We start from the raw sequence: 18740 nt of genomic DNA, 5'->3' as shown, positions 1-18740 counted from the left end.
TTAGATGCTAGAAATAGATAAAATGCGCATTTGCTGAAAAGATGGGTTCTACTGACATTGGGTAGTCTTTTTACTCTTCGTGTGCTAGGGCCTAGGGGAAAGGAGGAGATAAGATTTCACATCAGGTTACGTCACACATAGTTGCATACCTTCGTTTTCATTAAAAATGGAAAAGTCCAGAGAAACCAATTTAATCTCACTTTACTTTGTGGCATTCGGACACAAATCATCACACTTATCTGCAAACAGCACTTTTCAAATCGGATTTTTGGGAGAGCCGCCAGTTTCAATGTTTGGGGGGACGTGTCCTCCCATTTCCCGGAATTTGTGCCCGTACCTACAGCTGAAACAACTTTCCAGCATGAGGAGAAAGGCATATCCTCCTCTGGCATTTATTGCAATTTGTGCCCAAGTAGCGGAAGTGGAATTAATACATATTGATGAGACTACTAAACGCACTACGGCACGAAGTTCAGTGTGAAATACTACAGAATTTAATTCTTTTTTAAACATGGAAAAGCCAAGAGAAATCAATTTCATCTTACATTCCTTTGTGGCAGTCAGACACAAATCATCACACTTATCCCAAAAAGCACTTTTCACGTCAGATTATTGGGGGAACAGTCTCCCCCATTCCAAGATTGGGGGGACATGTCCCCCTCGTCCCCCTCGGGATTTGCGCCAGTGTATATACGTTGGTTTGGTTGAACTGTAAGAACAAGACAAAATGTGATAGTGAATTGTTTGGAAGCATTCGCTTTAGAATTCGTGTCCTGTGACTCATACTCATGCAACGAAAAAGTACAAACAATATTCAGTTCCTTATTTCTTACCAGAGCAAGGTGTTGTATTTTCCAGTAGTCGCTTGTGACCCATTACCTTTACTTGGCGCGATACGTGACATTTACTGTTCTCTGAGAAGATCGCTCAGTCAAACTCAATATTGGAGCTGTTTTCCTTTACTCGCAACGATCTTGGAACCTGGACTATAAGTTGTGATAACAATATCGGAATTTCAATTTCAATTTCTTGCGAAAGAAATCGTCTCGATGGCCCCTTGGAAGCCTACTATTTGGTTTCGTGTTTTGTTAAGGTATTGTTGCACGAAAGTCGACTACATAAAGGGAGAAAGGTTCAAACTGTGAGCTATACGTATACGTTTATGCATGTAGTACAGTGCTTTTTAAAAATTCTTGTTATCCACCTCCTCTTGAAAAGTTATGTACTCTTATACGTAAGCGGAAGAGATTAAAGTAATTGTTAACTTTCTTTATTAGCTGTTTAGGATCTCTAATTCAAAATGACGTCCTTTCAAAGAGATAGCAAAATGGCTCAATGGTTGACAGTGTAGTATAGTGGAACGGTATGAGGTGTCATGCTAATAATCATGAAGCGCGACTTCCTCTGAAAAGCATGGACATTTTTACTTGTTCTCGATACTCTGTTTTCGTGTATCTATTGAGTTTGGTAATCATGCAAAGTATAGAAAATAGAAAATAGAGTCAGGAAAGGGTTTTTGGGAAAGTAGAACAGTGCTTTTATGCAGGGTGTCTCTAGTTCGACCGCAGTACATGTGAATTTGTGGTAGAGAACATCATGACTGCAGACTTTCTCGGGATTCTCTCGTTTCCTCCCACATGAACTTTCCGCCGATTCTTCCATAATCATTTATTTCCATCTTCTTTAGCCTAAAACGCACAAGTTGGAACATTAAAAATTTCATTTTTTATTCTTTTACGTCTTTTAAAAAGAGGAGATATCTAGACTGTAAAGCAAGATGGTATACATTTTGTTCAATGTATACTTTAAGTAACTACTATAAGTGTTGTAATCTCTACTGTATGAATGATCCTCTGCGAAAACATGAGACCTCAAATGGATTATATGATGTAATATGAGAGTTAGGCATTAGCAGAGGAAAAGAGGGATTGATGGAATAGCATTTTGTTTTGCTCAAACAACTTAATAAGTAATCATGTATGTAATAAGCAGTTCTTGACTATGGTTGCTGAACGTTTAATTACTCCTAAGACGTAAGAAACTGAGATTTTACAAACTTTCCGGAAATAAATAATTAATAAAATAAAAGACTGAAGTACGAAAGAAGACTGGAGTTACCAAATACTAGCATGGATATGAAATAGTACATCCTACATCCTATTATTATACGGTAGACTTATTAATTGTTTTGTATGTCGTATTTCCACAAAATTAATTATTGTCCCAATTCAAATCTAAATTATTAACAAAAATTACAAATGTGAGTGTATTATTTCTAACCAGAATTCTCTTCATGAACTGTGGCCCCATGTAGTGTAGTGGCTAACGCTTTCAACATTGGTGCAAGTGGTTTGGGTGATATTCTCTGTACGGACACTTGGTCCAAAAAGTGTAAAAGCTTTTTCAGACCAACCATCCTAATTTAGATTTTTCCTACAATCCCTCATTCGCACCAGGCAAATGCCGGGATGATACCTAACATGTAAGTACCGGTACTTCCTTCTTTTCTCATTCCTTTTTTTCCTTCCCCGCTTCCCCGGGTAGTGTAATCGCTGAGGGACGTCATCCCTCATATGTGACGGTTTAGGCCACATGTGCTAGTAATGCCCAGAAATAGAATCCGCATTAAACAATCACATTCAAGTATCGACCAAACATCTTCAGTCACTTTATCGCCGTGAAAGATTGTGACTTCTACTTCACTTCCTTATCAGATAATTATGTGAAGTAACATGATCCATTAGTCCCCTCCAGCGCAAATCTATCTTCAACATTGGGGGGACGGGTAAGACCGTTCCTTTTTTTTTTTTGCGATATACAAAATATTTATGAAGTTGAAAAACAATGCTGTAGAGGATCAGAGGAGAAGAGTTGTTTTCAACATTGGAAGGCGGACAGATTTGAGGCTTATTCTGGGGACCAACTTCGTTTCACTTTCCTTTGTGGAAATCGGATGAAAATCATCAAAATTTTCCGCAAAAACACATTTCAAATCGTATTATTGGGGGGACAGTCTTCCTCCATTCCAAGATTGGAGGGGGCATGTCCTCCTCATCCCCCCGGCATTTGCGCCAGTGGCCTCCTCTATGTTATAGATAAAGTCCATTCAAATGATTCAGTCATTTAGTCCTGAAAATTCGACATTTAACGTCTACTTCGCAATATTAATGTTCATCTAGGTCCTGAATGTTTCCATATGCAAACAAAATATCTCCATACATTTGAAATGCATTGTTTTATTTATTACTTGATGTTAGTAAATTGGTGCACCTCAAATATACTACCATATAAGGGACTTCAAAGCAAGGAAATGAATCCTAATAAACATTTGTCGAGAACTCATAAAGTACTTTTCCACAACTCATAAGATACTGAAGACACGATAAAATTAACCTTGAGCTTACTGAGCTTCAAAGCCATTTTATCCATCTCAGGCGGATCAAGAACTTACTTTGGGCATATCATGGGATCTATGTATATTTATATAATCATATTTCAGAATACAAAAACGCCTACACAACTATAGCTTGACAATTTAGTAAACTGCCTCTGACTGCGCAGGCGCGAACTTCAGAAGACTAACCTCTTTCTTCCATTTTTTCCTTTGATTTCCCTCATATAATACGGAACAGTTACTATCAGAAGAAATTTTAATATTCCAATGATTTTAAAAGTTTTTTTTAAATATTTAACAGAATGTCTTTTTTTAATATTTGATAAAAATTGAACATGTTCGCATTCCATTTTTTAAAAATCTAGAATAGCACCTGAATGTTTCATTCTTCAGTATGTTATATTAAAGACTATACATAGAATATAACACTTTCAAAAATAAAAGGAAAATTATAAATAATGATAAAAAAAGGGTACTCTGTAATACATCCTGTCAATGTGGAAATTGGAGTATGCAAGGAACTTGTTGCCTTGTATATAGTTGAGCTTCAGAGGCGCCATTGGAACTAGAGTAGAACGAGAAAATTCCACGCTCCCACCAGAAATCTAAATCGAGCTGCCCAATTGAAGGTAAACATCTTACCGATCATGGCTATAATATAACCATGTGTGTGTATGTGTGTGTATGATGGTAAAATTATTAGGGTATATATATATCTCGAATTTGCTTATATTCATTGAAAAAAGGGTGCTTGTTGTTGGCGAATTGAATTTGGAAGGATTAGTGGTATTCGAAGGAAGGTTTGCAATGTGTATTGGTGAATGGCGGAAGAGCTGATAGCATCAACTACACTCGTGCTCTTCTAGTTCAGTCACAAGCAATTAAGCAAGGCATTAATTAATAAATGATCCATGAGTATTATCTCTTTTCGCATCCAGGGCAGAAACAGAATAGGTGTACCACAGGGTTCGCTGCTCTATCCTCTCTCCCTCTCTTATTAGCGCATATCCATATATATAGCACTAGTTGCTATATATATGTAGAGACAGAGAGAGTGGGTTGACACTGGATGACATATTTACGCATAAATTAGCGTGCACCGGAGAAGGAACTAGCCGTGAACATACATAACCAAATTAGATAGACATAACAAGCGATTTAATAATTTTAAAAAACTTTGATAGAGATGTATTTTAATCATATTCAACTATAATTCATTGGGTTAACAATTAAAAGGATTATTTATGTGTAATGGAAATAGTTGTACATTATGAAGCTACATAAATAACACAGTATGCATAAAAATTACAACTGAAACCTGAATTAACTTGTAAATTTGAAATAAAAATAATTTTGGCAATTGGAGCGTACCATCTTATATTTCTTTCAAGAAACATGTTAAAGTTGAATTGGTTTTCTTAAAAAATATATTATTGTAACAAAGTAATCATTATTACGAATTTCCTTTAACACAGATCACAGTTGAACCAAAAATTCTATATCACACAAATATCACTAAAATGTAAGTATATGGCGGCATGCTTCACCAACTATTCCTAGATTTTATAAAAGCTTATAACTTGGTAAAAAGAGATAACCTATACTATATTTTGGGAACTTTCAAAATAACCAAGAAGTTGGTAAGGTCATACTGTATTTTGAGAAAATTCAGAATGATCAAACATGAGAAAATTAAGAATGTAAATGCCATTCTATATTTTGGGAAACTTCAAAATAACAGAAAAGATTGTATTAACTTTACTAGATTTTGGGAAAATTTAGAATGACCAAGAAGATTGTAACAACTAACTGCATTCTGTAGAAGTTGAGAATATCCAAGAATGTAAAGTTTATACTTTGTTTTGGGAAAAGAGATAATAACCAAGAAAAATTGTAATGGCTATACTATATTTCGGGAAACTCAAAATAACTAAAATGATTACATAGGCTATACTGACTTTGAGAAAATTCATAATAACCAAGAAAATTTTAGAGGTTATGTTGTACAAAGTAAGTCATAAGTCTTGCAATATTCTGGTACAAACATACCTGTATTTATTACAGTATAATGAAAGCAGGTCAACATTCAAAGTGTAGCGCCTCGTGTTGGACTATGTAAGGTTCCGCATGTCCCCAAAACATGCGATAACCACGTGTACTACACGTGTTAATAATAAACAAAAACAACGCAGACGACGGACCCGAAGAGGAGTCGCCCAAATTCGCCAGCAGTCGGCAAGACGATCACCGATGGCAGCCGACACTCCAGGATAAAAGTGAGTGGCACGCATCATCGAGCATAAATCTACCCAGGTTGATCAAACCACCTAAACCCCTCTCACGACGTTTGGTCACCGAGAGGTACCTATCCTTAAGCCCTAAGACGCACGGTCATTGGGTTCCTATCCTCTCTCACGACGCCTGGTCACCGAGAGGAACTTCACCTGCAAAAGCCCTAAGACGCTTGGTCATTGGGTTCCTTTCTTTATCTTACCCAAATTAATAGTGGAACTGCTTTTGTATTTAAGAAGATAATTTTATAATAAAAGGTGAAGGGAAAGTACAAATTCCCGTGTACAATAATTGCTCTACCTCTTTAGACTAAAAGAATTTTACAATATGCAGCAACCATCCTGCCAGTTCCTTCAATTCACGTCGATACCATATCCTATTCTTAGAGGTAAAGAAATCATTCACTGCTGTTTCCACTTTTCGCTGGTTAATCATCGTGGATTCAGGGAGTGTGCCTTGGATGTAAATTGATAGTAATCAGGAGGGATAAGGATTATAAGCCGAATATGACATCAGTTATGCCATCACGATCCTGAATTTTAGTTGCGTTTTTTGATCCCAGTGTAGTTTTGCGTTAGCCTGTTGCAGCAATTAGCGCTTTCGATTCACCAATGCAGGATGTTTTTGGCGTAGTGGAATATACATCCGGAATAAAGATCGGCGTTGATAGTATGATTGTCAGGAATGAACTCAAAGTGAATTACGATCTCTTAATTTCAGCACACACAGAATACGACTTGAAGCTCGAAACGATCCTGTTTGACGACCATGTTTTTACACATTCAGATTTCGAAAAAAAGACTCACTTTTATCGCATATGACAGTCTGTTTCCGTAAATGCACATCACGCGGATTTTGCAGCAATTGTCGGCAGACATCTACTATCGTCTGGGCCTGAGCTGGGATCAATTCATGTGGCACAATGCGGCAGGTCCTGATGACTTTCCCGAGTTTATGAAGGTGACGCCTACATACCTTGTTGGACTGGAACATACCTTGTTGGTTTGAAATTAATGGTTTCTCCTTAATAATGTGTCGTATGACCTCTGAGTCGTGGGGGGGCGGACCTTGGATGAACGACATTTTTACTATCTTCAAGAAATTTCTGATTCAAAAAAATGTTGTATTGTGATACATTGCACCTTCCGCTTTCTCATGACAAATGTTTAGAACAGCCGGAGCGCCATGCCCGAGTTCCAAATCTTTCAGTTTTACGTCTCACGGTTATGCCGTGAAAGTTAAAGGAAACGATGATGGTGAGAAGTGAATAAAATCATGGAATGAAAAAAGTGGGAGGAAACAGGAGAACACCAAAAAAAACCACGCACACGGTATTTGCCCACTACAATTGCACGAGTTCAAACTCGTGCAATACCAATTCACGTATCAGACGTTGTTGAGCATTCATTGTCACTGCCTCTAAAAATTTATTGAAGATACTGTATGGACTGGGGCGATTCCCTTGTTAAATAGTTCTTGACACACTGCCTTTTGGGCAGTTTGACCTTGTACTTACAGCCGATCACGGTATACACACGCGCCTGCTGTTTGGGTTGTGGAAATATTGCAAAACTTATGACTCTGCTTTGTACTTTAAGAAAACTCAGAATAACCAACAAAATTATAAAAACTATATTATACGTCGGGAAAACTCAGAATAACCAAGAAAATTATTTAAAAACTATATTATACGTTGGAAAAACACAGAATAACCAAGAAAATTATAAAAACTATATTATACGTTGGGAAACTCATAGAATAACCAAGAAGATTGTAAAGGTTGTTGTATTTTCAGATAATTTCTAGTAATCAAGAAAATTGTGAGATTGTAAGATTGTAAGACATCGAGTAATAAAGTACGTATTTAAAGTAGGTTGCAAATGGGAACTGAAACTACTTATGATGTTACGTATAATTAATTGAAGTTACATGTCAATGATGTATATTTATATTTCAAAGAATGACGTTAACCGATTTACTCCAGTTTCGTTCATGAAAACCGAGCTTTGCATACAGAAATATGCATGTGACTAAAGATAAGTGAATATAATTGAGTTATTGGTTCATGGGTAACATTATCTTGAAGCTATAAAGATCATAATAAATAACCATAATTAATTATAGATCAAGATATGTGTTATTTCCATTAGCTTGCAGTTGAAGAAAATAATAGCGTGAGCGGTAATTTTGTAAAAACTACTACTACTACTACTACTACTACTACTACTACTACTACTACTACTACTACTAATAATAATAATAATAATAATAATAATAATAATAATAATAATAATAATAATAATAATGTTCTAAGGAATTGAAAGTGCATGAATATATATATATAAAATTATATCGGTTATTAAGAATAAACTAAAACAATGTATCGTGGTCATACCTCTGTGTTCATTCATTTTGAATTTTTTATTTTTCAGAATTAAAGCAAAATTATTTTATCTTCCTTTCTATCTTTTCAGAGGAGAAGAAGATATGACGAAAAAATTAGTTCTAGTTATCTCTTTATTGATTCTATTATTTTTACTTCTTTCTATCGTTATTTTGTATCTTAAAGGTAAAATAAATGTGAAGATGCAGCAAATAGATACCAAATAATCTTAAAACAAAATTTTCTTTCAAGCATAATTATTGATGTAAAAATTGTAACTGAAATAAAGCTATTTTTGGCTGGTAACTTCAAAGTTATAGTTATGTTTTAAATTTGAAAAAAAATCAAACTGTTCTGTAGCGTGGGGTCTGCGTTCCTCGTAGCTCCAGTTTTAAATGGACACTGTTTCCGTGAATGCGGTATTTCATCTTTCTCCCTTTCTTGTTATCAAGAAGTTCTTTGTTCTTTTTTTTATCTAGCACTGATCTTGTATTTTTATCAAATCCTTTTTATACATGCCACTGGTCACTGAATGGTAATTCTCTATTGATTATTAATTTTAATAATTGTGTTATTTTGAGGCAAAGTTAAGAAAGTATGAAGTTATAAGCGTAAACGTTCTTTACTTCAAATGGGTATGAATTTCGAAGACAATACATGCATTTTTCTTTCTCCTCATCGTACTGGCACACATAGCAAAGAATTTGCTAATATGCATTGTTATTCGTCGTTTAGTTATAAAGATTAAGATAACAACATTCTGGAATGTTAAGGAACAACATGAAATGTATGTTGTTTTATTTATTTAAACTCCATTAAAAAATTCAGTGAGCTTTCTTCTGTTATTCTCGATAGCTACTATATGATACCGATAAACAGGTACAATCGTTTAAAATTCTGAGACCCAAAAGTATACAGTCCAGAATCTATCAAATATGACATTTTATTAAGATAATGAATTTATTTGCTTTGGTTTGTTCCGAGCGTAAGTGAAAATAAATTAAAAACAGATAAGGAAGAAACTAAGTCAATACCTGTATGGAGAACAATAAGTAAATGATATAAAATGTCATGACCGATCAGTACGGGACTGTATACCTACTTTTGGGCCACTCTGTACAACAATGATATCGGCGTTATACGTGTATGTCGCTTTTGCACAACAAAATGGCTGCACCGTTTAAAATTAATTTTTAAATATAGTTAGTACATGAGTCGACATGGGTTTCTATAAATTCACTTGGATTGAAATTCGTATCATAAGCGGTGCAAGAAAGATAGGTTAATTTATTGTTTGCCAAGAATGGAGTATATCCCGAGCCCTTCAAGTTAGGAAGGTGAAAATCTCGGCACATAAACTCTTCATGCAAAATAAGCGAAATCATTTTCGAAAGTTCCACTTCTAAAACGAGAAAGGTAATTTCTATAATATTCTAATTTCGGATTTCGTATTCATGAAATGTTCAATGTGAGTTGGAGGTGTAAAATGTAGTTTAAAATATAATATTCACTGAAAAATTCTTCATACAATATTTCTACAATTGAAGCGCTTATAGGATAAAGGTGTTTTGTTACATTTTATGAAACGTTGCATTCTGGCCGGTCATGCATGTGTTATATGTTATTCATGCTACGTAACACATTATTTAGTGAGTCCTCGTCTGAGTGCAGATATTTAGAAACGATAAAGGCGGTATGTTAACGGACAAAGTTGTGAAAGTCTTTTTTTTTTTTTTCAAAATATTCAATTTGTTACATAACACCTTTATCCTCTAAGCGCTTCAATTTTTTTTATCATTTTGCCGTATTTCATTTTAAATGCAATACAGAGTTCTATGTTTTACATGTTGCAAGCTTGTTCCTGCTTCTCTTCTATATACTTAACGCTTCGTTTCTATTGGCTAATCCAGTGGTTCTCAACCGATGTGTAGCGACACACTGGCGTATCACGCAGTCCCCTAATGTGTGTCGAGAAATTTTAGAATTTAAAAATCATGAAGAATTTAATAATTATTAGTTAAAATCGAGATAGACTGTACCAGTCAACATCTCCAGTGGAAGCAATGATGCTCAGTACTATATAAAGTCATTATAAAAACTACTTGGTTTCATTATTATAATAGATATTATTATTATTATTATTATTATTATTATTATTATTATTATTGAACAAAAATATCAAACAAGTGTAGCGTTGTCCTGCATGTCCAGTAAAGTGTGTCCTTTGTTTTTTTTAAAAAAAGTTGAAAATCACTATGCTAATCAACTATGTAAGTGCCTAGTTTAAATGTCTACAAAAAACCAGATATAATCACGACCAAGTAAAAATTAATTTTGTTTTCGACGCAAATTTGAAGACGCTACCATCTTCGAATAAATATTACCTGAAGTTTTTTTAAATAATTAATACGCCTTTAGAAACTGAAATCAGGTCATTTTGCTACAATCTTTTTTTTTTTTTTTTTTTTTTTTGAGAAAGTACGATAGTTGTATATATCTGACAAATGTCGTAACACGTCTCAAATTTACATTCTTTGCAATATTAACGTATTTTCTTTATTATACAGTATAATCATTTAACAATGTAAATCCGTCATTTATTGATATTTAATTGTCTTTCTTATAATTTGCAATGGAGCATGTTTATATAGCTACGTAGTTAACAATAAGCTGTAAAATTGTTTTCATTTTAGTACGCGCTCAAACTATATAAATTCTGTACTTGAATGCTAGCTCACCCAGACTTTTGACACCAGCCAAAGACCAAGGAATAAATGCTCTTGTAAACGCATGAGGTTCCTCACCAGAAGAATTGGTTCAAAAGAACATGATGAATTTCTTTTTTCTTTTTTTTATTTTGCTGTCCTTGTAACTGAAATTTTGAGTGAAATGGGATCCTTTTGAAGAAGCACAGACTCCACATATAGGGACATCGATCAAGATTTCACGGATTAACCAACTCACATTAGGACTTCCTCAATTTGAATAGCTGAAGTGTTGAGGCTTTTATGGCACACAATGTGTAGAAACTGATTTGCCTTACCTATTTATGACACAACCAAGATTAGAGTCACCAAATTCGAATAATGAAATACAAAAATGCATTGTGATTACTGTGAAAGTTTGAGAAAAAACTAGCCATGAGTCAAGATACTGACTTTTTAATGTAAACGTCACTGATTGCCAGTAGTAATTCCATGGAGATATGAATCGATCGTGCAGTTATAGAGATTTCATTACTTTTCTTTTCATAATATGAGCCAAGAGCAACTTCACCTTGCTGTAGAGAGAGTCCGCAGAAAACCAGGACCCTCGTAGATGAAATACACGATGATTCAAGGATCTTTGGATTTAGAATTATTGACAAGGATATCAATCTGCTTGTAAAATATATATCTAGGACCTCGCAAATCAATACTTGGATATCTCTCTGAGAATCATCAAAAGTTTGTAGATGTTCCTATTGAAATAAAGTTCAAAGTTTTCTACCATTATTGTTGCATACTCTTATTCTTAGTTGTTGATCAAATGTAAAAATATACTCTTTGTACTTTCTGCTATGTTTGTGCAACACTTATTGGACTGGCTGTGACAAAACGGCAAACTCATGTGAGATTTGTACATTCTAATATTTTCTAAAACATATAGAGAAGATGAAGGTGCGATGTATACTTGTTTTTTTTTCTCAGAACACTAGGTAAAGGTAAAGGATCATGCTTATAGACGAGAATATTTTTTTCTCTAAATACTAGGTAAAGAATCATTCTTATAGACGAGAATATTTTTTCTCTAAATACTACGTAAAGGTAAAGAATCATGCTTATAGACGAGAATATTTTTTCTCTAAATACTAGGTAAAGGTAGGGAATCATGCTTATAGACGAGAATATTTTTTTCTCTAAATACTAAGTAAAGAATCGTGCTTATAGACGAGAATATTTTTTTGTCTAAATACTAAGTAAAGGTCAGGAATCGTGCTTATAGACGAGAATATTTTTTTGTCTAAATACTAGGTAAAGGTAAACAATCATGCTTATAGACGAGAATATTTTTTTCCTCTAAATACTACGTAAAGGTAAAGAATCATGCTTCCAGACGAGAATATTTTTTCTCTAAATACTACGTAAAGGTAAAGAATTATGCTTACAGACGAGAATATTTTTTTCTTTAAATACTACGTAAAGGTAAAGAATCATGCATATGGACGAGAATATTTTTTGTCTAAATACTAGGTAAAGGTAAAGACTCATACTTATAGACTAGAATATTTTTTTCTCTAAATACTAGGTAAAAGTAAAGGACTCTGTTTATACACGAAAATATTTTTTTTCGTAGAACACTAGATAAAAATAAAAGATGCTGCTCACACAAGACAAAGGGTAAAAGTAATGATGCTGCTTATTACACACTAATATTTTTCGCTAATATTAGAGAGAAAAAGGGGTGCGGTTTATAGCAGGAAAACACTATTATTATCAGACTAGGCAAAAATGAAGAATAATGTTTGCACACTAGTATTTTAGTCAATACTAGGCAATCAAGTATGTGAATGTGAATTATACACTAAAATATTATTTCAAAATCCTAGGCCAAATGAAATGTACGGGTAATTTATGAGAATTATTTTCTAAAACACTAGAAAAATGAAGTAAGCGGCTCATTTAGATATAACGCATAAGCAAATTAAAGGGTGCAGTTTCCATTTATGAAAATGTAGGTGAAATCCTCGTTCTTCGTCATAAGATAAGGAAAGAATAGATAATATTTGACTCCCTTTCACACTTAGAATGCCTCATTTCAATGAAAGTGTAAGAAGCCCATGAGACACTTTATTTTTAGTAAAAATTTTGAATTTCCTACTCGCTTAGGATATGCCTATTAATCAAAGTAAAAGGGTGATTCAGAATGTAATGCTGCCAAAGTGATACATCTATCTGTGTTTGTTGATAACACCGGTACAGGTATCATTGTAAAGCTTGTAATGTGAGCTACAAATGGCGGAGTCATTTTTTAACATAGTCCCTATTACGGGCAACACACTTGCACAAAGGCGAAACCAGGTTCTTCATGTCATCGGCGAATTGTTGTAGCTGCTGGCAATACCGTTGCCGGCTGTAGCGTAGGCCTTTAAGGTGATCCTTAAGTTTTGGGAAAAGCCAAAATTCGCAGGAAGAAAGATCCGGACTATAGGCAGGATGAGGTAGAATGTCAACAAACACTTGGCCAGCAGATGAGACAATTTTGAATTTTTTGGCGGAAGTGACGGTACTCTATCGACTGACGCTTCCTTTCCAGGTCGTAGTGGTGTATCCACGACTCGTCGCCGGCGATGGATGTTCCTGGGCGCACAACCTTCCACAGTCACATATTCAACGACAGTCCGCTGTTTCAAGCTGATGTCACTACTGGATGTCATTAATTTGGAACGAGAAGAGATAGGAAGATGAAACAAATGGCATTCTATAGCTTAAACATCAGTGCATTAATGATAAACAGTTCAGAACGTTTGCAGTGCTATTGCCCAAATAGTGGAGTTGGAGGTATTACCTTCTGAATCAGCCTCGTATTATGATGAAAACCTAGCTCGAGGTAGGCACTAACAATGTTCGAAAGTTCATTTCAAAACGATTACAAGAAAAAAAAAGAAGTCTACGCCGTCGTCATATGCAACACACATTTACAGTAGATCAAGACTGGTTGTCTATATTTAGGGGCTTTCCCATCTTTTCATTTTATCTCGAGATTTCAACCTTCAGTTCTTACTTTCTTTTAGCAGCCCCTAGGAAAGTTAAGGGTATCTTACCTCTTACAGTATTTTCTCAGGTTGTGATATGTCTACAAATTAAGTTTGGTTGTTGAAATTGTACCAGGAGTTTCAGAGTATACATACACAAATACATTTTTATATACAATAGATATACATTAATATTATTTCCACTACTCTACGTATGTCAGTAATCAAAACTATTGCGTTATATGAACTGTTTTAAAGAGCCGCAGGAGATAGAAAATCTAAACATAACCATTTGTCAGGATAATGAGGTTGAAAATAATTCACTTTGAAACGAAAATGGTATCGTTCATCGTCAAATTAGGATAGAAATAACAAACAAACAAGTGAACATAAAAACGGAAGTTGGTTATCATTCACAACAACAAAAACATAATTTTAAAAATGTGAAATAGGCCTAACTATAAGAGAGAGAAACATTCTGTTTCACACAAAACTAAAAATAAAAGAACATCTATTTTAAAATTATGTCTTTTTGTTTTTATTATTATTATTTTGTCTCGGATCGGATTATAAACGAGAAATAACTGCTTAAAATAAAAGTAGAAATTAAAAAACAAACAATTCTAATGTAATTTTACTGTGGATTTTGTTCGTTTAGAGTCAAACGACGCGCAGACTGATCTGTCTATCAGAGTATGATGTGCTGTTTGTTTTTGAACGTTGGCCACTATATAATCTTATTTGCATAATAATCAGTGGTTGTTGATATGCGTTTCGTTATGTAGCGAAGCCAGTTAATCGAAAATGTTGCTGAATACATACGTACGTGAGGTGAGTTGGTTTATTACAACAATAAGCTAATCGCAAGAGTTGTTAAAGGCAAATGTGGTATGGATTATTTGCTCATCATTACATGCAATATGTTTTCTATTATCGTTTTTTTAGGGGAAGAAGAATTGATATGAGAAACAATAAGATTCCCGTATAAAGTTTGAAATTATATTTTAATTCTGCAGGGAACTTGGATAAGATGGAAACAATAATTTCAGACCAATTTTTCAGGACTGGAAAATTCACCTCCTTTTCCTTTAGGAAGGGAGAGAAAGTGAGCAACTAGAGTATAACATTATATATATATATATATATATATATATATATATATATATATATATATATATATATATATATATATATATATATATATATATAGATAGATAGATAGATAGATAGATAGATAGATAGATAGATAGATAGATATAGATATAGATATAGATATATACAGTGTGACAGCAACCCAAAGTTTGATTTTGTATATCTTTTGAATCAAGATCGATAAAGACATGAGATAAGCGTGTTCTATGTAGATATTTTTGAGATCATTACGAATGTTGCACATAATTAATAACCTGAGATTTTATCGCAAAAATTTGGAATAGAAATAGCCAACTGGCAGTTAGCATAAAAACTCAGATATTATCAATTATGTGCAAATTCTCATTGCTTGTCATTAATTAAACTAAAACGCACCTGTTGCAGTAATTTTACAACAGTGTTGACATGGGCCGAGTTTCTGTAAAAAAAAATAAATAAAAAATAAAAAATAAAAAATAAAAAACATTTTACAGATTTGCGATAAATAACCTTTTTACATGGCAATACTGTATGAATTTTGTCACATTTTTGAACCAATGGATAAATGTTGATGCATACTGCACATATATACAGGGATTCACCCACAGGAAATCAGTTTTCTGCAAGTGAATATTGATTTCCTTCGTTTTGTACATTTCTTATGTGACACCTTCGGTACTTTCTTTCGTCACTACATAAAAATATTACAAATTCCAATATTGATCATGATCTCAAAAATATACAGTGTGTTTCGAAACAACACCGACAACGTTTGGGAGGTGATTCCTAACACCAAAATAAGACGAAAAGTATAGACCAACCTGGGTGCACAAATGCTTCCTTTCGGAGTTATAGGCTGCGGAAAACGTGAAAAAAATGAACTTTAAAGGTCCATAGCTCTAAAACTATGGGGTCTACCGTAGTCGGGTCAAGACTTTACTAAAGAACTAATATGTGCTCTTTCCAAAAATACATGCTTCAGAATCCTGCAGTACTTCCGCAATAGTTTTTAGGTAGTTAGTGAGCACTTCAGATTATATGCCCGTAACCAAACTGCCTGTACAAAAATTGTTGCGTGCTAAAGCTTACATTTACCCCCAGGTCGTTTTAGACCTAGCATCGTAATTAGCCAATGGGAGGCCAGCAAAAAGAAATGACACAATATTCACCAAGAATAGGTCGAAAACTATCTATTTTCCAAAATAAATCAAAATACAAAACAAAAAAGATAAAGGCATATATGGATTAATAATTTGTGATTACATATATGAAGATAAGAAAGTAACACATTCTTAAGAATTATAGCCTGTAGATAATTAAAAGTAGCTCAAAAAGTAGCTTGTTGCCCAATTCGAAATTTTGGTATAGGAAGGGCACTTAAAACATCGCCCGATCCGCTACTTATAATACATTGCAGCAGAGTATGATAAGAGTTAAGGTATAATAATATTTACTTTTGAAAGTTTTTCGTTGTCACTGAATTGTTTTGAAGACATTATTGTTCCTTTATTAGTAGATGCAAATCTATCCTTTTTCCTTTTCTTTTAATGGTGTTGCTTTTGAAAAAATATAGATTGTAGTGCTACAAATTTCTCCAAGCAGATTTGTTTTAGAACGGAGACACGGACCACTTTTTTGTGCTTTTTAAATTTTTATATAAGGTAAAATCTTAAAGATCGGGCTTCTCTCTCAACAACGTGTTTGTGATGTCATGTTACAAAAGGAAACAATAAACCTATAAGGTAAAAACAGAAAAGTTATAAAGCAAAGAAGTCAATATAAGTAATATCCAAAGGGTACGAAAAATAATACTCGCTTAGAAAATGATCGGAAAGAATAGGGAAGTTAACATAATTCTTTGTTTTAGAAAGAAAAAAAGTAGAAGCAAAGAATTTGTTGAAGAACATTTATTAATATTCAGAGAACGCCTTTGTCTAATGGGTTTGTGTAGAGTTCAAAAATTTCCCTTCTTTGTCTTACATTCTTAGCAAAAGCCGAAAGGGAAATGGAAAAGTCATTCTGCGGAAAATGATGGGGAGGAATTGTACGTGAAATTTTTTGAATGACTGCAAATATACATTTATCACCCTAGCTACAATTTCTTTTATTTTTTTTCTTTCCTTCTTCTTCTTCGGAAGGAAAGAAGGGTGGGAAAAAGGGAAACAAAAAATGTAGGTGCTGCTTGCTGAGATCAGAATGACAAATGCTCAACCTCGCGGGCTTCTTCCAGACGAGAACCCTGAAATTGCACCTACCAAGAATAGCAATGAACTGTCTTATCACCTCGTTTCCACCTGGTCGAAAGGAGTTTAGGACGGTTTGTTAAGGTTCGATACAACGATTAAATAAAAACATTTTCAGAACTTCCATTTTTAGTAATGCTTTCGTGCTTTCTTTTCCCAAAAAGTATGTATCATATATGTATTTTTGAGTATAGAAGAAAGTTTTATGATTTACTTTTTTATATTCGATCGACGACAGAAGTAAAAAAAAAAACAAACTTGTAATCTTGAAAACCAAAATATTACTCTATATTTTAATGTTTTTACATTTTATGACTCACAAATCGAAAAAGTATTTCTTCGATTTCTACATATATTTTCAAATTATTATTATTAGGCAAGAATGAATAATAATAATAATAATAATAATAATAATAATAATAATAATAATAATAATAATAATAATAATAATAATAATAATAATAATAATAATAATAATAATAATAATAATAATAATATGTATTCTGCGATTATTGGTAAGTCACTTGCAACTGAGAAGCTTCTATGCTTCTAAGCTAACCTCTTAGTCTTCACATGCGATTTTTTTGTTTTGATACCCATGAAGCACGTATATAACTTCCTTCGTCCTCTCCTTTTTTTTCAAACATACGCTCTAGCATGTCTGCTCGTTATACAGTTTCTTCTCAGGCAATGACCCAACTATCTTCCTATTTTCAATTCCATCTATAAATTTTCTTTTCGCCTCACCGTTTCTAATACTCTCTCATTCATTTTCCGACTGACCCAGCTAATTCTCTCTTATTCTTCCCCATACCAATGTTTCGAAAGCTTCCAGTCTTTATTCATCGCTGTAGCGTTATGTCCATGTACCAGTTCAATATTCTACAAGAAGCATTTTATAGGTCTTTTTCTCAACTCTTTATTCAAGGATTCACAAAATAGACTTTCCTTCTTCCTAAATCCTTTCTGGACTGGAAATACCTTGTAAATAAATCTAAATTTAAAAATCCCAAATACTAAATATTTTCGGCGAAAACGTTGTAAGTAATCAAGTAATCCTCTATTGTGCAGGAGCTACGGTGAATAGTGATGTCATGATAGCTGTCCAACAAATCATGTGGGTTTATTACTCTGACATTCTCTATTCTGTGCAGAATTAATACGAATATGTAAAAATATTACAGAATATTGAAATAAAATCATCATAATTTATTAGCTTCATATCATACCACCACTCACAAAACAGGAGACCTTGGAGCCCTCCGTACTGATCTAGTTAGTATTGTGAGAGCCTATGGTGCATGAGGCCCCGGGTTCGATTTCTGGTGGCAGCATATTAAAATGGGTTTGGTTACACTAGATGTAGTTCTCCAGATATAAGGCGTACAAGAAAATTTTTGATTGAAATATATTGGATTTTTTTAAATCCAAAAATAAATATTTGGATTGTGATTTATTATTTCAAACTTACTTTGTACTTAAGGAAAAGCACCTATTGGAAATGTAAAAGCCTAACCCCATCAGAAATGAGGTTAAATATTGAACAAAATGTAATGTACTTCC

The 18740-nt window shown here is 33.7% G+C and overlaps 1 protein-coding gene across 3 annotated transcripts in view; it reads left to right on the top strand.

Annotated features, from left to right (window-relative positions):
- The window catches only part of LOC145662942 (tolloid-like protein 1), a 964318-nt gene that overhangs the window by 492163 nt on the left and 453415 nt on the right, over positions 1-18740 (top strand). The gene's annotated exons all lie outside the window — the stretch shown is intronic.

Source organism: Thermobia domestica, chromosome 10 (assembly GCF_964235325.1).
Source record: "Thermobia domestica chromosome 10, izTheDome1.hap1.1, whole genome shotgun sequence".
NCBI lineage: Eukaryota > Metazoa > Arthropoda > Insecta > Zygentoma > Lepismatidae > Thermobia > Thermobia domestica.
Note: the sequence above shows the minus strand (reverse complement) of the source record. Positions and strands in the feature narration are given on the sequence as shown.